This window comes from Mauremys mutica, chromosome 5 (assembly GCF_020497125.1).
Source record: "Mauremys mutica isolate MM-2020 ecotype Southern chromosome 5, ASM2049712v1, whole genome shotgun sequence".
NCBI classification, from domain to species: domain Eukaryota; kingdom Metazoa; phylum Chordata; order Testudines; family Geoemydidae; genus Mauremys; species Mauremys mutica.
In genome coordinates, this window is record NC_059076.1 from 1,317,767 (window position 1) to 1,343,438 (window position 25,672).

Consider the following 25,672-nt stretch of genomic DNA (forward strand, 5'->3'; position numbering starts at 1 on the left):
CCCTAACCCTAACCCTAACCCTAACCCTAACCCTAAACCCTAACCCTAACCCTAACCCTAACCCTAACCCTAACCCTAACCCTAACCCTAACCCTAACCCTAACCCTAACCCTAACCCTAACCCTAACCCTAACCCTAGACCCAAACAACCCTAACCCCTAACCCCTAACCCCTAGACCCAAACAACCCTAACCCCTAACCCCTAACCCCTAGACCCAAACAACCCTAACCCCTAACCCCTAACCCCAAACAACCCTAACCCTAGACCCAAACAACCCTAACCCTAGACCCAAACAACCCTAAGATCATTACTTACCATTGAAGCCCACCCTCCAATGCATTGACAATTACCTCCAATGGTACAGGCACTTCTCTGAGCTTTGCTTCACAGCTATTTTGCAACCGAAGAAACACAGGGACACAGATTCTCTGCAGGACTACACAATGCTTTATTTATTCAACAAGGCATCCATTACAGTAAGAGCTTTCAAATATTGGACACTGTACAGGACTGCACACACATTCAGTAATACATAAATATTTGTGTTACTGATTTGTTGTATGGTGGTTTATTAACATAAGCAACCCTGGCATTTCACTTCCATATACTTCTACACATCCCCCATCACATGTCCAAAACCATGCATCTATTGTGAGAGACAGGAATGGTACTTGACTGTACCTCCCCTAGCAACTGGCCAGCATGCTCCCTCTATAGCACCTCCATGTACAGCATGCTCCCTCTATAGCACCTCCATGTACAAAATGTTAAGTCAAAGACTGTCCGGGACAGTCCCAACCATGGTACAGTGCAGCGAAACAGCCAAAAGGCTGACAAATTTGTTATAACGTCAGCCTTCCGGCTGTTTGACTGCACTGTACCATGGTTTCAGAAATCACTGCAGTGATTTAGCACGCTACAATGTGGATGACTAAGGGAGTCATCCAATCACAACCAAAACTATATGTTACAACCTAACAAATACAGTATACACAGCAATATGAACAAAATTCACAAACACTTCAGGTTGCCCCAATACATGATACAACCCTCAACTGTGTCCTCTTGCAACTTTGATGGCTAGAACATTCCAAGTGGCAAACAAACCATTCATTTCAGAAAACAATTGCATTTTGTGCAAGTACTTATGTGGTGATGTTCCTGTAACTGACCAAACAAATGAACCCACCCTCTCCAATTCGAATCACAGAAATGACAATAATGCCATTTCATGATATAATTGCTCAGGTATCTACCGGAACACAGTGACATCAGCCCCACTGCTCTACTACGTTCTAGCCATCAAACAGACAACACTTCACATCTTGACCCAAATAATACAATATCAAAGCCCGATTGCTCCAAACGACACACACCGAAGTCTTCTCCAGAGACGCTGATACTTTCCGACCACAGAGATGGAAATGGATTCCTATGAGAATAAGAGAAGGATTCACAGGTTCAATGACTTTGGATCAAATGCTAAACATCTCTGTTTCTACAACAAAAGTACATGTGATGCCCATTGACATGCACCCAGTGACAGACATTTCCCATCTCCAATATCAAATAGAACAACAAATGACAAATACTTAACTTGCAAACTTGACATCAAATCCACTTCCATTTTGGGAATAAGTACTTCATGTCCCCCACAGGCATACTTCTACTTCACTTGTTCTTTGCCCAACTGGACCCCCATCTTCACACAAAACCTACAATGATATAAACATTTCATGACACTCACAGTACACACTGACTGACACGATGAAGACCATCTCAAACCATCTGCAATTACACACCCGGCACCTATTTCTGCATCACTCTTTTCCATTCCCCCACAAGCACCTGCATACACCGTGACACCTTCTTTTACAGATTACCGATACTAGTACCCCAACATGTACATCCACATACGTGCATCACAAACTGAGCTAGACTTTAAAAGAACACCACACGATACAAAACACAGAAAAATATAACCAGATACTCACTCTTTTTCCACCAGATGGGGCCTCACATCTATCCTTCTTTCACAAACTGCACCTCTCGAAGCCTCTTAAGGATCTGCAAACACAAAATAATAATCCAACAAGGACTCAAAGTCAAACCCACAGATGATGCATGAAATCCCACCCTATTTCTTCAACAAACCATCTATGGGAACACAGGAATCACCAGTCATGAGATTCCCTCACCCCTCCCTTGAACTGCAACTCTCAGTCCCATTACATATTTTCCACACTCACCTCCCCACCGATACCCCTTCCCTGAGGAATATCAACACATCTCCATACCTACATTACACAATATATTCAAGGAAAACTACTCAACATTTTAGGGCAAACACGACAACACTCTCACTAACCACCCACCTGAGTCCAACCTTCTTCTAGAGAACAAGCAACAACTTAACCCAAATATTGTCTTCTCCATCTGTTGTCTCACACACAAAACTGGTGATGAACCCATTCATCATAAGCCCACCTTATCTAACACAGAAAAGACCACACTCCCATCGACAGGACTGCACTAAAAGCTCTAACTTAACACTTACCTAATGGATGCAAACAGCTCCTCTGTGCCCACTGGCACCATACTTACAAGAACCCATGTAAACCAAACGGGGCACACTTGCTACAGCCCATTCCCTCAGTTCTGGACTCAAATACCCCTGTGGCACACAAACAATAAACGCCAGATTATTGCTAATGGTCACAAGACCACAATACCACACTCCCTTTGCTAAACTAACCTATTTGACACCCCGAAAGAGCCCCAGCACACTCCTACCTACAATGAAGCAGCAACCAACTACTTGTATACATTTAAAATCAACATGCAAAATACTCACATTTACACAATACTCATGGCCCTTTCCCAACACTGACAGGGGCCCATCGGTAACTAGGATGCTCACATCCTCCTCAGAAAACCAACACCCAATAGAGGACAGACAAACAGGATAGAGGTGATCAGTGATGCAAACCCAGTGCCATTTATGAGAGAATAAGGGAGAATGGAGCATCTCTAGTTCCAGACAGGTCACTCGTCCATCAGTCAACTTCCTCCAGGGAAAACTCCCACTCCCATTCAATGAGCTGCCTCATGAACCCATTACAAACAGGCAGGCTTTAGAGGACTCCCATCCCTACAGCCTCAACAGCACACATACTTTTCGACCATCAAACCCTCCAGCAGATACTTAACTTTGACAGCCACTCCCGATCACCATTTCCTTTGTACATGGGCCATCACAGTGACAGTCAAACAGATGTAGTCACAAGCCTCCACAGAATGACACGACACGATACCAGATCTGCATGCATCTGCAAATACAAACAAAGCTCAACTGCAAACCTACTCACAAAATGCACAGCTACACAATTCAAAAGAGGACCTCAACTACATACTACTTCCTGAAGAAAAGGAATATCTACTACAAATTACACCCCACACACACAGACAAGCACCCACCCACCCCAGACACTCATCCACATATTACTGGCCCTCCCCACATCCCACCACAACAGGGGCCCTTCGGTAACTAGGATGCTCACATCCTCCTCGGAAAACCACAACCATGTAGAAGATGTATAAAGGATGAAGTGGTGACCTGCCATGCAAACCCAGTACCATGTGAGAAAAAAGATCTGAGAACGGAGCATCTCTAGTTACAGATGGGTCACTCTCCCAGCAATCAACCTTCGTCCATGGAATACACACACTCCCTCCATACAACAAGCTCCCACCCACCCCTTACGTGCCCATTAAGAACAGACACAGTTTAGAGGACTCCCATCCATAAACGAGAAGCCTCAACATCTCAAATACTTCTGACCATCAAAGCCGTCAGCAAATACTTAACTTTGACAGCCACTCCCACTCTCAATATCTTCTTTTCCTTTCTACAGAAGCCTTCCCTCCCATACGTCGACATCTGTACAGCAGTGCAGTGACAGTCAGTCAAACAGATGTAGTCACAATCCTCCACAGAATGACACGACACAATACCAGATCTGGAAGCATCTGCAAATACAAACAAAGCTTAACTGAAAAACCAACTCACAAAGCACCCAACTACACAGTATGAAAGATGACCTCACCTCCATACTGCTTCCTGAAGATAAGGAAAATCTACTACACATTACACTCTACTCAGAGAAGCACCCACCCACCCTAGACACTCTCATCCACATATTGCTGGCCCTCCCCATGTCCCACCACAACAGGGGACCGTCACTAACTAGGATGCTCACATCCTCCTCGGAAAACCATAACCATGTAGAAGATGGAGAAAAGATGAAGTGGGGACCTATCATGCAAACCCAGTGCCGTGTAAGAAAAAAGAACTGAGAACGGAGCATCGCTAGTTACAGACAGGTCACTCTCGCAGCAATCGACCTTCCTCCAAGGAAAGTGCACACTCCCTCCGTACAGTAAACTCCCTAATGCACCCATTAAGAATGGGCAGAGTGTAGAGGACTCCCATCCCTAAACAAGGCTCCTCAACGGCTCAAATACTTCTGACCATCAAACCATTCAGGAGATACTTAACTTTGACGGCCACTCCTGCTCTCAAGAAGGTCTTTTCCTTTCTCCAAGGGCCTTCGCTGCCATACATCAATAGCCATACAGCGATGTCATGACTCTCAAGGAGACGTAGTCACAACCCTCCATGGACTCAGATCCTGTACCAAGTAGTCTTGACACATCTGCAAATAAAAACAAAGTTTGACAGCAAACCTCAGTTATAACTCGACTCACAAAGCTCCAAACTGCACAACATGACCTCACCTCCACATTGCTTCCTGAAGAGAAGGAATATCTACTACACATTACACTCCACTCAGAGAAGCACCCACCCACCCTAGACACTCTCATCCACATATTGCTGGCCCTCCCCACGTCCCACCACAACAGGAGACCGTCACTAACTAGGATGCTCACATCCTCCTCGGAAAACCACAACCATGTAGAAGATGGAGAAAAGATGAAGTGGGGACCTATCATGCAAACCCAGTGCCGTGTAAGAAAAAAGAACTGAGAACGGAGCATCGCTAGTTACAGACAGGTCATTCTCGCAGCAATCGACCTTCCTCCAAGGAAAGTGCACACTCCATCCATACAGTAAACTCCCTAATGCACCCATTAAGAATGGGCAGAGTGTAGAGGACTCCCATCCCTAAACAAGGCTCCTCAACGGCTCAAATACTTCTGACCATCAAACCATTCAGGAGATACTTAACTTTGACGGCCACTCCTGCTCTCAAGAAGGTCTTTTCCTTTCTCCAAGGGCCTTCGCTGCCATACATCAATAGCCATACAGCGATGTCATGACTCTCAAGGAGACGTAGTCACAACACTCCACGGACTCAGATCCTGTACCAAGTAGTCTTGACACATCTGCAAATAAAAACAAAGTTTGACAGCAAACCTCAGTTATAAACTCAACTCACAAAGCTCCTAACTGCACAATATGAAAAATGACCTCACCTACATACTGCTTCCTTGAGAAGGAACACCTACTACAAATTGGGGTGGGGTGCTCTGAGGAGCGGGGTGCAAACACTCATCCACACAGAAAATAGCTACACCTCTACACACTCATGCCCCTCCCCCTTTCCCTACACCACAGGGGCCTGTCGCTAACTAGGATGCTCACATCCTCCTCAGAAAACCACACCCATGTAGAGGAGAACACAATGATCAATTGGTGACCTGTCATGCAAACCCACTGCTGTGTAAGAGAGAGAAATTGAGAATGGAGCATCTCTAGTTACAGACAGGTCAAGCTGCCAGCAATCAATCAATCTCCATACAACAAGCACCCACCCACCACTCACAGGCCCATTAAGAATGGACAAACTTTAGAGAATTCCCATAACTAATGAAAGAGCCTCAACATGACAAACGCTTCTGACCATCAAACCCTTTCACATATACTGATGTTTGGAAATTGGACAGGAGCACCCCCTCTCAACGTCCCCTTTGCTTCGGTAGACAGGCCTTCACTCCCATATGTTGAAATCACTCACATACATACAGCACCAGCATGACAGTCAAAAATAAAAATATTCACAACCTTTCATGTCACAAGGCAACTTGGTACCAGATCTGGCTACAGCTGCAAATATGAAGAAGGCTAATGACAAAATACAGAAGGTTAAGACACAAAATTCTTATTAAATATTACAGTTTCCTCAGACTGGTCCCCACCTAACCCAAACAGAATACTGCAATTCTTCTACAACAGTCCAACACCAAAGATGTGCCACTGGTACTGGATACGGGTGTTTAACAGATGCTCTGTCAGAAACACCCCCCCAAATGTCTTCCCTCCCAATGAAAATAAAAATCATAAATCAAACACACTATGATCAACCTGAAATGAAATAAAAACACATTACACAGCAATAAGACAAGGAAAACAGTACATTAACCACAAATACATGTCATCGTTACCCTGTATCAATACTCACCATGACTAAAAACACCCATAGAAGCACCTAGGCACATCTCTTTGGACCACCACAAAGCTGAATGACTTCAGGTGACAATACACCAGCTTATATACTGCCTAAGCTCCACCCCTCCATTTCCCAGCATGCCTTAGAAGCCAAAGGCAGCTATAAATACAGACTCAGGTGCCACAGAAACTCTTTAGTTCATTTCTACCTTGACAGCAGGAAGCACTGTTCCTCTTGATGTAGTGATCAACCTTTCTTCTTAGAGTTTGAATCTTCTATAGATTCGCATTGTATCACCAGGTAACACTATAATTACCATATTTCAGATTCCTAAAAAGAAAATGCTACCTGCACAGAGTATGGGACTCCACGGTAGGTGCACTTGGGGGTTGCTGAAAGAGGTATCTCAATTCCCCCAAATCAGACCCCACACCTAAGAGAGCCCCATGCCCTAAAAAAGAGCACCTAAGAAAGTAGCCGGCATGGTTATCAGCAGAAGCAGGGTTAACCGGACTACTGGTGTCAGTCAGTAGGGAAGAAGATAATTCTTCCGAAGAAGGAGAATGAACAACTTGTGCAGTTGATAATTGCGGCGGCGAGACAATCACTGCCTGCACAGCCCGAGAAGGGGGGGCCGTGGGGGAAACTGGCAGAGGCTGTGGAATGCTGCTAAAAAAATCCACTACATCTTCTGTAGTCTCCTCCTCACTTTCAGGTTTAACTAATTGAGGATAAAGAGAAGCAGAGGGCTGCACTGAAGCAGGAAGACATTTGGATGTCTGACATTTAAGTTTTAAATCCTGCACTTCAGTTTTTAATTTCTCCTGGGAGTCCTTCAGACTCCGCACCCGAGACTCATGGAGTCTCTTTGTTGCTTCCTCCCACCAAGACAGAAACTGCTCGCACTGCGCAGCAGAGGTGTGTGATTTAAGGGCTTCCCGGAGGTATGTAAGTTTATCTAACTCAAAGGTACCTTCTAATGGGCATTGTTTAAATGAATTTTCACGCGTGTACAGATTCCAATCATTTAAATACCTGCAGGTTTTAGGACCATAATGTACGTACATGTAATATGCTGGGGTACCCTTAGGGGGTAAAGTGGAAAGTTTAGACTGTTCCCCCCCCATGTTCCAGTCACACCAACTGAAGGGGTCCCTGTCCACGCTAGCGGACCAGAATCTAAGAAGCCCTCCCTACAGGGCACTCACGTACAGGAGAGACTCACAAGAAAGACTACGACCCTCTTACACCCCCTTTCAGCAAAGAGCGTCGGCTAATCTCTGGGAGAGAAAGCCACATACTCTAATTGCTTCCAGGGAGACGATCAGATTGTCAGTAGCCCACACAGAAGGGAAAGGGAGGGAAGATGGGTTCACACACTCCTAGACCCAGGCAGCTTCCTCGCCGGACTATGCCAAGCTGAGTCAGCCCACCGTGGGTCGGATCTCCTAAAGATCCACTAGTTACTGGGCTTGCGTTAGACTACTCCTGATCATTAGCAATCGCTTCACAGGGCAATCTGGGCGTCTTCCAGTAACGAACACTCACACAGGTATACACACACACACACACACCAAGGCCTCTTTTCCTCTATTTAACCCTTTTTTAACCTTTTTAAAATTTTTTCTTTTTTTATTTTTTTTATTTATTTATTTATTTTTAACCAAGATGCATCGTTACCTGGTCCGGACCAATACCATGAGGCGGTATGACAACCCCTCTTGAGGCGGTAAAAACCCCTCAGCACCGGTGCATTCTAATGCATTACCTTATGCATTACCTGTTGGCCAACTCAGCAGTTCCCAGTACTGCTATAACTAACCTTCTTGGGGCCTCTCCCCAATACCACTCTGCATTTGATCCTGCTGCACAGTCAAAAAGTTCAGATGGCGTGAGCCCAACAGAAACAGACGTCCCCCACAGACAGTCCTCCTCCGATACCCCAATAGAGATTTCAAAAGGTCTCTTACCTCTATTGTGGCGCCATGGGGTTCGAAGGGGAACGATCCGTAGCAGCCGTCTGTGTGTCCGTGGGCGTTGCCATCCCGGACGAGCCCCCAAATTGTCGAAGAAAACTCAGTTCTCGCTTATGTTTGGGTGCAGCAAAAACAAATACTTTATTATAATACTCTAGTGAACACAAGAGGGAGAGAGTGTCAGGAACTGGGTTGCCCCTTGTCCTGGACAGATCTCTCTCAATTAGTAAACAATCATAACAATCTTTATACCTTTCTAGCAGACCATGGTTAGCATACTTGCAGACAGTAAAAGTAAACATTTGCATTTGTTTATACATAAGCCTATTCGTTATCTTATTTGTCTGCAATACCAGAACAGAAAACAAGACTGCAATTCACAAGGTCGTAACGACTTTTCACACAATTCACTCTGCACCAGATACAGGGTAACAGCTTAACCTCTGCTAATTAGCTAACATACATTAAGATCCCTTCAAACCTTTATTAATTAATTCTTGGCCTCCACAGTTACATACCTTTTTAATTTTTTTACTCATCCTACAGTGGGCCAGATCTTCGGCAGCATTTCAGTGGCAGCTCCTTCACTCGCTATCGGTCTTCGGCAGCATTTCGCTGATGGGTCCTTCAGTGCCACGGAAGACCAGGAGCAAGTGAACAGCCCGCCACCAAAGTGCCGCAAAACACCCAGACCACCGCCATGTATTCAAATTGAGCCCCACACTTCCTAAAGCTGGCTCTGCTTGCCACCCACAGCATTGCACCACCAGCAGGGCAAGCTGAGGCTGCACAGCAGTAAGGACAACAGGGGACGGCCAGAGGCTACTTTCCCAAGCCAGGAGCTCAGGGGCTGGGCAGGAGGCATCCACGGGCCAGATGTGGCCAGCAGGCTGTAGTTTGTCCATCTCTGTCTTAAGGCAATGCCACCACCCTCAGCAGCATCACAGACATAAGGGTCGCATAGCATATTGCCACCCTTGCACCTCCACTGCTGCTGCAGCTTGTGCTGCCTGGCACTCATAATATAGCTCAAGGCCAACTTCATGCTGTCAAACAGGGGGCTGGAACTTGCCATAGCCCTCTGGCCGCTCATGGCTCACCAGAGGCAACATTTCATATTGAGGCAGTGAGGCAATTTTAATGGTGATTCCAGGGGCTAGTTGAGCACCTGAAAACTCCAGGATTCTTCCACATAATAACTTAAATAAATAATGTGGCTTTAATTGGACTTTGTATCTGTTTCAATTAAAGAATAAGGATTTAGCTGGCAGGAGTGGTGTAAACTTACATACATACAATAATCAGGAGATAATACAGCAAGACAGTCCCACTTCCAACCATCAGGGTGTCAGTTCTGGAGCTTTAACAATGATATATTTCATATTTTGTACACTAGCTTTAATACAGATATATACAAATTGAAAAAATAAACAAACTCTGCTTAAAATCCACTTAATACACACTCTGCATTTACTGCCATTATCTAGTCAAAATTAAATAAATACTCTTTAGCACAGTGAAAAACCATTCACTAAGAAAACATTATTAATGTGTTGTTTTCTCTTTTATTAAGAAAGGAAATTAATGTCTCTAAATATTTTTGCATTTATGTTTACCTATCAAAATCACGTACATGACTCACTAATAGCCATGATGGAATCAAATGTTAGTATCATACATGGAACTACATTTATTTTCATACAAGTGTTGAGGTCTTTTGCAGATATCACTAAAAATACAATTTGAAAATAAGCAACCTTCACTTGCAGTGTCTAAAGTTGTGCGTTGAAGCAAAATTTATATTCTAGCAGGATACTATTATTTGATTGCCAGACTTTTATCATATTGTGCTCTATCATTGTTTTAAATCATGAATTACAATTATGCCAGCCATGGCCAGGTGAGGCATTTTAGAACTCACTTCTACCTTAACTTTAATTCTTAGAGTAGTAAAATTATGAAATGCACAGACCACAGAAACAAATAAACAAAGAGTACTGTAATCCTTCAAATGCACTGTACACATATTAATTCTGTTGAAAAAATAAAATTGTAGAGACTATAACAGTCCAACCATGTATGTGAAAGAGAGAGGCTTTGTGTGTTCAGGGAATGAGAGAGACAGCACACACTCACTTTAAGCAGAGACCTCACTAATCAGAACGTTTGTTGAGTCCATCAGCAGCACTCAGCATCTGCTACTCATAACCCAGAGCCAACATCACAGATGCCTGGAACACCCCCACACACAACCCGAAACATCAGTCCCTGCCCTCTGCACAGCAGACAAGAGGTTCCCATGACCAGCTTTGCATGGAGCTGCGCCAAGGACAGGGGCACTGATACAGAGGGCACCAGGGAGCCATGCCCCATTGCTTCTAATATCACTTTTTACAAGCCATAAGGGCAAGAAACATCCCTGTTTCTCAACAGGACAGGATTCAGGACACACCTCGTGTTCCCAGGAGGACTATTATTGATGACACCTCTCTTGTTTCTGGGGGTGGCAGTATTCAGGATACACCTCTTGTTTCTGGGGAGACAATATTTAGGAAACACCTCTTGTTTCTGGGGGAGACATTATTCAGGATACACCTCTTGTTTCTGGGGGGAATGCAATTCACGATACACCTCTTGTTTGTGGAGGGGACATTATTCAGGATACACTTCTTGTTTCTGGGGGGACTGCAATTCACGATACACCTCTTGTTTCTGGGTAGATAATATTTCGGAAACACCTCTTGTTTCTCGGGGAGACAGTATTCAGGATACACCTCTTGTTTCTGGGGGGACTGCAATTCACGATACACCCTTTGTTTCTGGAGGGGACATTATTCAGGATACACCTCTTGTTTCTGGGGGGACTACAATTCAGGTCACATCCTTTGTTTCTGGAGGGGACATTATTCAGGATACACCTCTTGTTTCTGGGGGGACTGCAATTCACGATACACCTCTTGTTTCTGGAGGGGACATTATTCAGGATACACTTCTTGTTTCTGGGGGGACTGCAATTCACGATACACCTCTTGTTTCTGGGTAGATAATATTTCGGAAACACCTCTTGTTTCTGGGGGAGACAGTATTCAGGATACACCTCTTGTTTCTGCGGGGACTGCAATTCACGCTACACCCTTTGTTTCTGGAGGGACATTATTCAGGAAACACCTCTTGTTTCTGAGGGGACTTCAATTCACGATACACCCTTTGTTTCTGGAGGGGATATTATTCAGGATACACCTTTTGTTTCTGGGGAGACAATATTTAGGAAACACCTCTTGTTTCTGGGGGGACTGCAATTCAGGTCACATCCTTTATTTCTGGAGGGACATTATTCAGGAATCACCTCTTGTTTCTGGGGGAGACAGTATTTAGGAAACACCTCTTGTTTCTGAGGGGACTTCAATTCACGATACACCCTTTGTTTCTGGAGGGAATATTATTCAGGATACACCTCTTGTTTCTGGGGAGACAATATTTAGGAAACACCTCTTGTTTCTGGGGGAGACAGTATTCAGGATACACCTCTTGTTTCTGGGGGAGACAACATTTAGGAAACACCTCTTGTTTCTGGAGGGAACATTATTCAGGATACACGTCTTGTTTCTGGGGGGACTACAATTCAGGTCACATCCTTTATTTCTGGAGGGACATTATTCAGGAAACACCTCTTGTTTCTGGGGGGACTACAATTCAGGTCACATCCTTTGTTTCTGGAGGGGACATTATTCAGGATACACCTCTTTTTTCTGGGGGAGACAGTATTCAGGATTAAACCCTTTGTCTCCCCCAGAAACAAGACGTGTATCCTGAATAATGTCCTCTCCAGAAACAAAGGATGTGACCTGAATTCTAGTTCCCCAGAACAGAATGTGTCGTGAATTGGAGTCCCACCAGAAACAGTATTCAGGATAAACCCTTTGTTTCTGGTGGGACTACAATTCACGACACACCCTTTGTTTCTGGAGGGGACAGTATTCAGCAATCTCCTCTTCTTTCTATTCATGACACAGCCCTTACATCCAGAGGGCAGGGGAGTCATAACACATCTCATGTTCCTACAAAGGACACGATTCAACACACACCCCTTGTTCCCAGGAGGAGTACGATCTATGACACACCTCTTGTTTCTGCAGGGGGACCACAATTCATGACTCACCCCTTGTTTCTTCAGGGAGCACTATTCAGGGGACACCATTTGTTTCCAGAGGGGCCAGTATTTGTGACTCACCCCTTGTTTCTGGAGGGCAGAGAACTCATAACACATCTCACGTGCCCAGCAGGGAAAGTACGCAGGCCACACCGCTTCTTCTCACAAGTACTATTGATCACACGTCCCTGCTTTCTGGAGGGAACGTTATTCAAGACACACCTCTTGTTTCGAGAGGGGACAGTATTCAGAACTCACCCCTTGTTCCCAGGACGAGTAATACTGATAAAACACATGTTTCGGACCCTCTGCCCCTCCCCCACCCCCGACTCCGGGAGTCTCGGTCCGCCCCACGCGCGCGGCTGCCCCCGGGGTCTCTCCGCCAATCAGCGAGTGGGCCGGGACCCCCACGCACACCGCGACCCCCTCCGCCCGGCGCTGGGCCACGTCACTTCCGGCCCGAAGTGCGCCAGGATCGGGGCGCGACCGCTCGCTCGAGCCAAGCCTGGCCCCGCCCTGCGGACGCGGCGTCACCGGCTCACACCCAGGAAGCGGATTCGGCGGCGGCCGCCTGGGCTGGGAGCGCAGAGGCGCGCGGACCACGCCCGGCGCATGCTCAATGGCACCCGCTGAAGCCGCTGCCCCCTCACGCTGCCCTGACTAGGCCAGAAACTCCCCTGGAGGGGGGGCGGTCGCTGCCCAAATACTGGAGACCCCCCCCCGGGGTCACTGCAGCAGCTGGGGGCGGGACACCCGTCACTGCCCCAGGGGGCTGCCAGAGCTCATTTCCCCCCCCCCACGTGTGGGGCTGAGGGACACACAGAAGTCACTGGCCAATGTGACTACAATGGTCCTTCTCCTCTAGGGGGGCAGAGCCCCCGCAGTCACTGCACCAATGGAAGGAGGAGACACACAGGGCAGCGGGTTACGGCCCGGGCCCAGGCCCAGCAGGGCGACACAGCCCGGGTTTACCGCTCCCCGGGGCTGCCCAGCTTTGGGTAGAGAAGCCCAGCAGGGCAGGGCGGATCCCTGGCGTATGGCGCTCAAGGTTACCCCTGACCAGGGCAGCCATAGAGAGGCTACTGACCTTGTCCATGGCTCCTGCTCAGCCAATTCCCAGTCTGGAGGCCCAGGGGGATGATTTATTGCCCTCATCACCCCTGGCAGTTAATGTTTAGCCTCAGCTGCGCCCAGCCACACGCTTTTCCCCCTGCATTTTCTATCCAGATACCTTAATGAGCCCCATCACCATCATACCTGGGAGCAGCGATCTCCTCCCCTGGCTTGTCAGCTCTGAAACCCTCTAGGTCCCTCTCACAATGTACCATCCTTTTTCTCGTTCATCCCACTAAGTCATGGAGCCAGTACCTGGAGCATGTGTGGGGAGAGGTGGCGATGATACGCATTCAGCTCCAGCTAGTGCAGCCCTTTTTATAGTAACTTACAATAGCACCCGTAAGTAATTGTCATCTGGCTTTGACCAAACTGTTGCCAGCACTCAGTGCCTGAGATGGCAATGGTTGAGTTTGTTGCCCGGTGTACGCCGCTCCAAAAGGACACACCAGGATGGAGAAGCAAACACAACTTTGTGTGGCTTTTGACGCCTATTTGATATCTCAAATAGAGCTCAAATCAAAAGCGTGCGAAACAAACAACTCGCATACCTTTTATACTTAAACATTGTAACAAGTTACTGTTTTCGTTAATGACGTGAACATTACCCACCCAGAACCAAGTCTGCCTAGCTACTAACCGGTTCTTACTAGTTTCTTTCTTCGAGAAGGAGTAGCCCCTTTCACAAGAGCAACTCAGGGTCAAACATGGAGTCTGGAGGAGAGTTGGTAGACTATGGCTCAGAGCAAGAGGACTTCATCGGCTCTCATGGCCTTCCATCCTTTTAAGTTACCTGGTTTATGCCAACTGCATCCCCAACAACCATATCTACATTTTGTCTATTTTAATTAAAATAACTTCAATCAAAATTTTAAATAGGCAATGAGAGTGTAGAAGGTAATTTGTGTAAGTATGATTTTAAACATTAAGAAGGAAGGCACTGTACAGCTGCGGTCAAGCTTAGGTTCTGAGGGATTACAAATGTTGGTTACAAGGTTCATAATATACATACATAACACAACCACCATAGACCCAGATTGGGATGCGGGCATTTTTAAAACCACAGTGGATAAGTGATCTCAGGTACACCACCCATAGAATGTATCCAGAGTCCAAGTAATTGATTATACCTGGGGTAGGCAACCTTTCAGCAGTGGTGTGCTGAGTCTTCATTTTAATTTAAGGTTTCAAGTGCAGGTAATACTTTTTCATGTTTTTAGAAGGTCTCTCTATAAGTCTCTCTTTTACAATACAACAATAGTTTATTTAAATAATATAAACAAGGTTTTCAAAATGTTTAAGAAGCTTAATTTTAAATTAAATTAAAATGTTGATCTTACGCCGCTGGCCCGCTCAACCCACTGCTGGTCTGGTGTTCCTTTCACCTAGGCCAGCAATGGGCAGAGCGAGGCCTGCAGTCAGGACCCCAGCTGGCAATAGTCAAGCAGCCAGAATCCCAGACTAGCAGCTGTCTGGGTGGGGCCACTGGCCGGGACACTAGACGCGGCAGTGGGCTGAACCGCTCAGCCCACTGCCGCTCAGCGGTTCCATCTGTGGGCTCCTGCCAGCTGACATCCCTGCTGCCAGACCCGCTCAGCTTGCTACCAGTCTGGAGTCCTGGCCCTCCCCACATACAGCGGGTAGCTACCTTCTCCCTGATTCTGGCCCATTCTCTTCCTCTCTCTGCACTAAGCTGAGACTGGGAATGGACTTAGCACAGGATGAGGGTGAAGGATCTGGCCAGGAGATACAATGAGGGAGGGGGCTCAGGATTGGGGCAGGAGGTTTGGGTGTGGGGCACTTACCTGGGCAGCTTCCATTTGGTGTGAGAGATACAGGCGGGACTGTGTGTAGGGGTGTGTGCAGGAGCTCCCATTTGGTGCTGAGGGTGGGGGTTGAATGGGGATGTGGGAGGGTGCCGGAGTCAGGGCTGGGGTCATGGGTGGGGGTGAAGCAGTCAAGCAGAAGGCTGGGTGTGTATGAGGGGGGCTCAGGGGAGGGGCCTGGGGGTGCGTGCAGAGCACAGGCCTGGTGTGGGGGGGGGTCAGGGCAGGGGGCTGGGTGGGTGTGGGGGGGAATCAGGGAAGAGGGCTCCCCCCACTCCTGCAGCCTCCAACCAGCTCACCCACTCAGAGCCCCATAGCACACTGCACAACCACAACTAGCACCTGCGGCGAGAGAGTCCCTTCTGGCTGTGTCTGGAGGAGCTGCCCCTGGCGGCACATAACCCCACAGTATGCAAGCTCCTCACCCCAGGGCTCTCTGGCCACCACCAATTCCCACTCGCCCGCACCTACTACATGCTCAGCGCCACCGGGCCACTGAGCTCTCTGCTCCTCCCAGCTAACGAATAGCAGGTACCGAGCCATGGCCGCAGGTGGGCACCTCCTCCCGGGGATGCTCAGCAGCTGTTGCTGCTGCTGCTGCTGCCAGCCTCTCCCGCCTCCATCATCCCTGCTCCCCCTTCCTGCCGCCAGGAGTCGGGTCTGGGTCCAGCAGCAAACCTGCTCCCCCGGAACACTGCCAATCCACTATGGCCAACTATACCAAGGTGGCCCAGGTGAGCTGGCCCCTCCACACCCCTGGGGCAGGGCTCCTCGCCGGGTGAGGGGACGCAGGAGCCCATGGCCAGGCCGCTGAGGTGGCACCTCTCTCGGGGGGCGCAGGCTCTGCCTCTCACTGGCTTTATGTCCTTGGGACTCCAGCGGGCAGCAGTGTGCCATTAAAAATCTGCTCCCATGCCACAGGTTGCTGACCCTTGCACTATACCAATACTAAGTACACGGGTGGGGTGAGTCCCTTGGTTTGTCAAGGAAAGAAGGAAGTGGGTTATTTCCCTGACCGGTGTTCTCAATTACTCTACTTGGTACTGACAGTGTCAAACAGCACCGTGACGTCCACCATGAGAATCTTCTTCTTTTCCGTATCCATCACGATGTTGGGTCACAGTTGGCTGTCCAGTACGAGGATGGCGGGGTCGATGGTGAGCTTCCCCAGGGATGGCAGGATGGCTTTCACCACCCCGTTCTGGATGGTGCTGTGGCATTACCGGCAGGCTCCAGAGTAGTGCTGACATCCACACTGGATGTGGGACAGGGTCTCATTGGAGTAGCCCCACTTCCTGCAGCACTTGTCCCAGTTGCCACAGCAGACGGCGCCGTTGACTGGTAAGTGTGTGACAAAGTGGGGGACTTTCTTGTTTGGTTCCTTGTTTTTTCCAATGGTTTGCATACAGAAGGCGTGCACTCAGTTTCCCTAGGTGTTACTGCGTTAACAAGGTGAGGCCAGAGGGAGTTTGTTGTTACAGAGGACCAGCAAGGGAACTTGAGTCCCCAACTGATGGCCTGGAGAATGGATACCCCAGCGACTGGCAACCCAGAGGCCCAGCTCAGGAGTCCCAACCAGTTCTAGCCAGTGGGAAGACAATGGGCTGTGGAGAGAGGACCCCGGTGACGTAACAGCCAGTTCCAGCCAGAGGGGGCTGGAGGAGAGGAGAGGAGGCCCAGGTGACCCTGTTTACCTAGAGAGAAGACAATGGACAGAGGCAGGGCTTGGGGCCCGTGATATCAGATGCCCAGCTAGGAAGCAGGGGGGTTCAGGACTGGAGAGACAGAGAGCAGGCAGAGCCCCCCTGGATGCAGGGTAGACTTGGATGTGCTGTGCTGAGGGAGGCCAGACCTAAGGCTCTGAGAGTTTCCTATGCTGGGTTCAAAAGCTCAATAAACCCTCCTGTGTTACGCTGGCTGAATGTCACTCTGGGCTAGAGAACAGGGTTACATCAACCCCTTCAGGGGTGAGGAGGCCCTGGCGGTCCAGAGCAAGTGGACTCCCTGAGGGGGCCCATAGCAAGAGACAGGTGTGCTAAGGCTCAGAGTGGTGCAGTTCCAGGAGATGGAGGAGCTGAACACCCAAGAGAGAGTGGACCCCTGAGAAAGGCTGTCTCACTGAAGGAGGTTCCCCCCAGGGACAAGAGTGGCCAGGACAGATAAGCATTTCCTAATGGAGCAACAGTGATACCAGATGGGGGAATGCGGAAGGCATTTTCCTCATAGAGCAACAGTGACACTGGGTGGGCACTCCAAGTAATACACAAACCTTTTTCCTTATGAAAGGACACTGATAACAAAGCATTTCCCTCAGGCCAACTGTGGCACTCATGGTGACCTGTCACAGTAATGCACAAAGCATCAGACACACCAAACACATGGGAAAAACAGAGAAATTGGGAATGATTTTGGCTTAATTGGCTGAGAATTGCCTGTTGGCAAGTGTTTAACTGCTGGCTTCCTGCTTGTTTACCTTGCAGCTTGCTGCTTCTTTTTAATGCACAGAGCATTTCCTCCATGGAACTACAGTGACACCGTGTGGCCACGCAGGGTAATGCACAGACAAGTTCCTCCGTGGAGCCACAGTGACACCGTGTGGCCACGCAGGGTAATGCACAGACAAGTTCCTCCGTGGAGCTACAGTGACACCGTGTGGCCACGCAGGGTAATGCACAGATCATTTCCACCGTGGAGCTACAGTGACACCGTGTGGCCACGCAGGGTAATGCACAGACAAGTTCCTCCGTGGAGCTACAGTGACACCGTGTGGCCACGCAGGGTAATGCACAGATCATTTCCACCGTGGAGCTACAGTGACACCGTGTGGCCACGCAGGGTAATGCACAGACAAGTTCCTCCGTGGTGCTACAGTGACACCGTGTGGCCACGCAGGGTAATGCACAGACAAGTTCCTCCGTGGTGCTACAGTGACACCGTGTGGCCACGCAGGGTAATGCACAGAGCATTTCCGCCATGGAGCTACAGTGACACCATGTGGCCACGCAGGGTAATGCACTGAGCATTTCCGCCATGGAGCTACAGTGACACCGTGTGGCCACGCAGGGTAATCACAAAATATTTCCCTCATGGAGCAAGAGTGACATGGGTGCTGTGATACAGCAGGGCCAGAGAGCAGCAGGAGGGTTGTAGATGGGAGGTATAAAAGCCCTACAATTATGGAGGCTTTATTCCCTGTGGACTAGGGAAAGGTTACTACAGTGTAATTGGAGAACCTAGACCCAATTAAGGCCCCAGCAAAGACCTAATACAATTCCCTTTCTGACTGAAGCAGGGGTGAGGAAAGTAGAGCTGAGTAGAGTTTGGAGGAGTTTTACTATTCTCTAGAGGACCAGAGGAAAGAAACCCTGCCCAAGCAGAGCACAGAGACTCCCCTGGCACATAGGACTGAGGGAAACACTACCCAAGGGGGAGACGCTAAGCTGCCTGGAAAGCAGAAGGGGCTAGAGACACTATCCCTGCTCATCCTGACTAACAGACATTGATGGACCAACCCTCCATGGATTTGCCTAGTTCTTTTTTTAACCCCATTTTTGTCTTGGCCTTCTCAACATTTTCTGGTGAGGAGTTCCAGCCCTAATCCAACAGAGCCCCGTACCCAACGAGGAAGCACACGGCCTGTGAAGAGAACTACATCGAGTACAGATGAGGAATTCCAAGCACTGATGGCTTACTCACAGCCAGTTTGGTGAGAGGCAGAATGCTGAGGACTGTTAACGTCTCCTTACAAGGATGCTCAGGTCCACTTATGACACCTTCTCCTCTGGCTAGGGCTCCTGGACAATTCCTCTGCACACTAATGAAACCAAGCAAGAACTATCACTACACAGACCTCTATTAATGTCCCCATCCCTGCCTCCGTCCCCCAACCCATCTACATCTGCCCAACTCAATGAACAGAGACTCAGTCAACACAGAGTGACTCTAAACTCTCGCACCCACTGCCTTGCAGGATTTTCATCCCCTCCTACTTCATCCTGGCTCCCGAGACGTAGCTTGTGGGGATACACACCGAACCCGCCTGTCCGTGTCCTACAAAGTTAGACAGCACCAGGAAAGGGAAGGACAGAGAGAGAGAATGTGCTGGCCAACACAGTAGAGAAGAGAGAGAAGCACAGAAGGAAGGCAAGCAACTCACCACCTGGAGTCATCCTCTGCTCCTGGCCACAGAAATGAGCAGCCCTTGAAAATGGGGACCTTGTCTCCCTTATAATCACAGCTAGTCAGGAACCTTTTCTTACAAATTCAGCCACAGCTGACAGGGTCTCTCTACCTGGAGTCAGAGGGGCCATGAGCAGAACCCTCAGCAAAACAGACACTTATCTCACTGACAGTGGTGTCTGCTCAGCTCCCAGCTGAACAGCTCTTGCCTGGCATGAACAATGCTCACAGGCTCGCTGCTCTCACTAACTTTCCATCGCATGAGGGCACTGGACTCCGACGTGTGACTTCATTTTCCTTGGTACTAAACCCAGCAGAGGAGAGAAAAACAAATAAAATTAGCATCTCCATCTGCAATGTCCAAAATAGTCACTTTGTGGTATTAAGGCTGGGGAAGGGACAGGAGTCTCCTGAGCAGTGTCCTGTACCCAGCGAGGAAGCACAAGGCCTGTGAAGAAAACTACAGTGAGTACAGATAAGGAATTCAAAGCACTGACTGCTTACTCACATGCAGAATTCAGAAAGCTGAGAACTATTCATGTCCAAGCTGCTCAGATCCCCCTCTGCCAGTTTCTCCTCTGGCTGGGGCTCCTAGACAATTCCTCTGCAAGGGAAGTTGCAAAAGTCATTACTACACAGCTCTAATGGTCCTTGAAATCTTGCCCTCAATCCTGCCTCCCTCTCCCACCCCATCTACATCAGCCCCACTCAATGAACAGAAGAGTTAGCACCAACAGTCACCGCTCCACTCTACCGCTCACTACCCTGCATGATTTTCATCCCCTCCTACTTCTGCATGGCTCCCAAGACCTAGCCTGTGGGGATGCACACCTAGCACTCCTGCCCGTGTGCTATGAAAGGAGACAGCACGAGGAGAGGAGAGACAGAGTTGGCCAACACACTAGAATAGAGAGGGGGGGAGGGAGAGAGAGAGAAAAACACGCGAGGAAGGCAAGCAACTCGCCACCTGGAGTCCTTCTCCTAGATGCAACTTTATGATGTGGAACACACACCGCTCCTGGCCACAGAAATGACCAGCCCCTGAAAATGGGGACCTTGTCTCGTAACCACAGCTGGTCAGGAACATTTTCTTAGAAAGCCAGCTGCAACTATTGGGGTGTCCCTACTGGGAGCCAGGACGGCCGTGACCAGGGCCCTCACCACAACAGACACTTGTCTCACTAATAATAGCGACTGCTCCACTGCCAGCTGGACGGCTCCTGCCTTGCATCAACAATGCTCACCGTCTCGTCGCTCTCGCTCACTTTCCATCGCATGAGGACAGTAGACTCTAATATGTAACTTCTTTTCCCTTGGTACTAAATGCAGCACAAGGAGGAAAACCAAACAAGTTACCATCCCAGTGGACGTCACATAGGTTATTCTTTTCACCTCTTCAACACGTCAGGGCTCCGCCTCCCCCCCATTACACCTTTAGTATTACAACTAAAATGCACCCCTTGTTACGGCACAAGAAATAATCCCTCTGCACAGCAGACTCTGGCCCCTCCCAAGACATAATCTCAGAGCCCCATACCCAACGAGGAAGAACACAGCCTGTGAAGAATAATACAGCGAGTACAGATAAGGAATTGAAAGCACTGACCTCTTACTCAAACCCAGTTATGCAGGAGGCAGAAATCTAAGGATTGCTCATGTCTGCTTAAAAGGATGTTCAGGTTGATCAGCCTCTCCTCTGGGTAGAAGTCCTGGACAATTCCTCTGCCAGCACAGCTGCAAAAGCCATGCATGAGCCAGCATTACACACAGCTGTGAAGGTGCGTAAAATCTCCCGTCACCTCTGCCTCCCTCTCCCATCCCATCTACATCAGCCTCAGTCAATGAACAGTGACAGTCAACAGTCTCCACTCCACTCTCACGCCCACTACCCCGCATGATTTTCATCCCCTCCTACTTCTCCATGGCTCCCAAGACCGAGCCTGTGTGGATGCACACCTAGCACGCCTGCCTGTGCGTGCTGAAGGGAGACAGCACAAAAAGAGGCAAGGACAGATTGACAGGGAGAGTGTTGGCCAACACAGAAGAGGGGAGAGAGAGAGAGAGAGACGGAAACACGTGAGGAAAGCAAGCAACTCACCACCTGAAATCATCCTCCTGGATCCAACCTTTTCTGCAGAGTACACACCACTTGTGAACAGAGAAATGAGCAGCCCCTGCCACAACTAGTCAGGAACATTTTGTTACAAACCCAGCCCCAGCTAATGTGGCATCCCTACCAGGAGCAGGGAGGGCCGTGAGCAGAGCAATCACCAAAACAGACACTTATCTCATTGAGAGTGGCCGTTGTTCCGCTCCCAGTTGGATGGCTTTTGCATGGCATCGACAATACTCGCAGTCTCATTGCTTTCCATAGCATGAGGGCAGTAGATTCTGGCGCGTGACTTATTTTCCCTTAGTACTAAACCCAGCACAAGGGAGGAAAACACATCAGTTACCACCTTACTCGACGATGTCTTCCAGGCTCTTCCCTTCGCCTCTCCCACATGGCGGGGCTGCACTCTCAACCCTCTTCCCATCACACCTTTAGCATTTCAGCCAGAAAGCAGCCCTTGCAATAGCATCTGACTGTCACTCTGCACAGCAGACTCTGACCCCTCCCCAATGTTACTCCCACAGAGCCCCATACCCAACAAGGAAGCACAAGACCTGTGAAGAAAATTACAGTGAGTACAGATGAGAAATTTCAAGCACTGACCGCTTACTCACAGCCAGTTATGCGAGAGGCAGAAAGGTGAGGACTGTTCATGTCTGCTTAGAAGGATGTCCAGGCTCCTCAGCTCCATGTCTGCCACCCTCTCCTTGACGATTCCTATGCAAGCACAGAAAAAAGCCAAGCAAAAGCCATCACTACACAAAATTCAATTGGTCCAAGTAATCTTGCCCTCATCCCTGCCTCCCTCTCCCGTCCCGTCTACATCAGGCCAACTCGATGAACCATGACCGAGTCAACACCAACAGTCACTGCTCCACTGTAGCGCCCACTGCCCCGCATGATTTTCTCCACTTCTACTTCTCCATGGCTCCCAAGACCTAGCCTGGGGATGCACACCTAGCACCTCGCCCATGTCCTATGAAGGAAGACAGCACAAAGAAAGGCAAGGACAGAGAGACAGAAGAGGGTGTGTGTTGGCCAACGTACCAGAGGAGAGAGACAGATCCAGAAAGTTGATTCCAGGTGGCAAGTTGCTTGCCTTCCTCCTGTGTTTTTCTCTCTAACGATTTCTGCAGAGGACACAGCGCTTGTAAACAAAGAAGTGAGCAGCCCCTGAAAATGGGGACCTTGTCTCCCTCAGAACCATAGCTAGTCAGGAACGTTTTCTTACAAACACAGACCTAGCTAACGGGATGTGCCTACCTGGAGCGAAGTGGGCCGTGAGCAGAGCAATCATCAAAACAGACACTTTTCTCATTGAGAGTGGTGGCTGCTCCACTCCCAGCTGGACAGCTCTTACCTGGCATCAGTAATGCTTGCTATCTCATCGTTCTCACTCGCTTTCCATCGCATGAGGGAAGTGGACGCTGACCCTCCACTTCTTTTCTATTGGTACTAACCCAGCACAAAGGGGGGAAACAAACAGGTTAGCATCTCAGTCAGCAACGTTACATAGGTTCTTCTCTCATTTTCTGTACCCCAGACCTCCACCCATAACCCTTCTTCCGTTACACCTTCAGGACCACAACTAGAAAGAAGCCTGTTGCAACTACACCAAAACAGCCACTCTGAGCAGGAGACTTGTGCCTTTCCCTTGTCTGAATCCCACAGAGCCACATACCCAACGAGGAACAAAACTGGAGTGACAACAGAGGAGGAATTCCAAGCACTGACCGCTTACTCACACCCCGTTATGTGGAAGGTAGAAAGTTGAGGTCTGTTAATCTCTGCTTAGAAGAATGTCCAGGCTGCTCAGGTCCATGTCTGCCAATTTCTCCTCTGGCTGCTGCTCCTGGATGATTCCTCTGCAAATGCAGCAAGTAACCCAAGCAAAAGCCATCACTACACAAAATTCAATTGGTGCACAAAATCTTGCCCTCATCCCTGCCTCCCTCTCCCATCCACTTCAGCTCCACTAGAGCAGAGATTCAGTCAACACCCACAGTCACCATTGCAATCTAGTGTCCACTACCCTGCATGATTTCGGTCCCTTCCTACTTGTTCATAGCTCCCAAGACCAAGCCTGTGGGGATCCACACCTGCCCATGTCCTAAGAAAGGAGACAGCACAAGGAAAAGGCAAAGACAGAGAGAGAGTGACAGACAGAGTGTGTGTTGGCCAACACATTAGAGGAGAGAGACAGAAAAACGTGGGAGGAAGTCAAGAAACTCACTAGCTGGAGTCATCCCACTGGGTCCAACCCTCTGCTGCATAGGACACACTGCTTGTGGACAGAGAAATGACCGGCCCCTGAAAACGAGGACCTTGTCTCCCTCGTAACCACAGCTAGTCAGGAATCTTTTCCTACAAACCGAGCCACAGCTAATGACCAGTCCAACCCTGGAGGCAGGCGGGCCGTTACCAGAGTCTTCAACAAACTAGACACTTATCTCACTGGTGGTGATGACTGCTCTGCTCCCAGCTCAACGGCATCGCCATAGCCTGGCATCAACAAGGCTCGCTGTCTCACGGCTCTTGTGTGCTTTCCATCTCACAACGGGGACCTTGACTTCTCTCCCTGTGGTACTAAGCACAACACAAGAGGGAAAAACAGACGTTATCATCGGAATCTGCAGTGTTGTGTAGGTGGTTCATCTCTCATTACACCTTTATAGATACAATTAAAAAGCACACAACCAACACTCAACATGTGGAGCTCCTTGCCAGAGAATGTTGTGAAAGCCAAGACTATAACAGGGTTCAAAAAAGAACTAGGTAAATTCATGGAGGACACATGCATCAATGGCTATTGGTGAGGATGGGCAGGGATGGTGCCCTTAACCTCTGTTTGCCAGAAGCTGGGAATGGGCGACACAGGATGGATCACTTCTCGATTCCCTGTTCTGTTCATTCCCTCTGAAGCACCTGGCGTTAGCCAGTCAGAAGACCATATGAACGTAAGAATGGCAGTGCTTGGTCAGTCTATTGCACCTGCACCCAATACAGCAGGGGTCCCCAACCTTTTAGTGTGGCGGGCACCGGACAACTAGCCACCAAGGAGCGTGGTCACCAAACAAGCAGCCACCAAGAACCAGCGTTATTGAGAGGCACCGCGGCCGAAAATCAGCACTATTTTGGCAGCAACGCTTCTTGATGACGCTGGTTCCGGGTGGTATTTCAGCGACTGCTTGTTTGGCAATTAGTAGGCAGGTGCACATAGCTGTCTCGGCAGGCACCGCGGCACCCACAGGCACCGCATTGGGGACTCCTGCAATAGAGTCACACTAAAGGAGTCTATTGTCTCTTCCCCTCATCATAATCCCACAGCTACTCCCACAATAGCAAAATTCTCCTCCCACACCCAGAACAAGGAGGAGAACTTTTATGAGAAACCAAACCCACCTAAAGGGAAGCAGCTGCCTGTACTCAGCCTCTACCATGCATTTACCTTAGGCTTCAGCTGTGATGCTAGAAGTCATGAAGTGTATTTATGCAGGAGGCAGAAAGTGAGGAGTGTTCATGTTTGCTTAGAACGATGTCCAAGCCGCTCAGATGCAGTTTCTCCTCCAGCTACGGCTCCAGAACAACAATTCCTCTGTAAGAACAGCTAAAAAAGCCAGGCATGAGCCGTCATTACACAGAGCTCTTGCCCTCATCCCTGCCTCCCTCTTCCATCCTACCTTCATCGGCCCCCCACGATGAGACCAAGCTAACTCTGACAGTCACCGCTCCACTCGCACCGACAGCCCTCCATGATTTTCGTCCCCTCCTACTCCTCCATGGCTCACGAGACATGCAATACACACGTGCCAGTGTTCTATAAAAGGAGACGGCACAAGAAGGG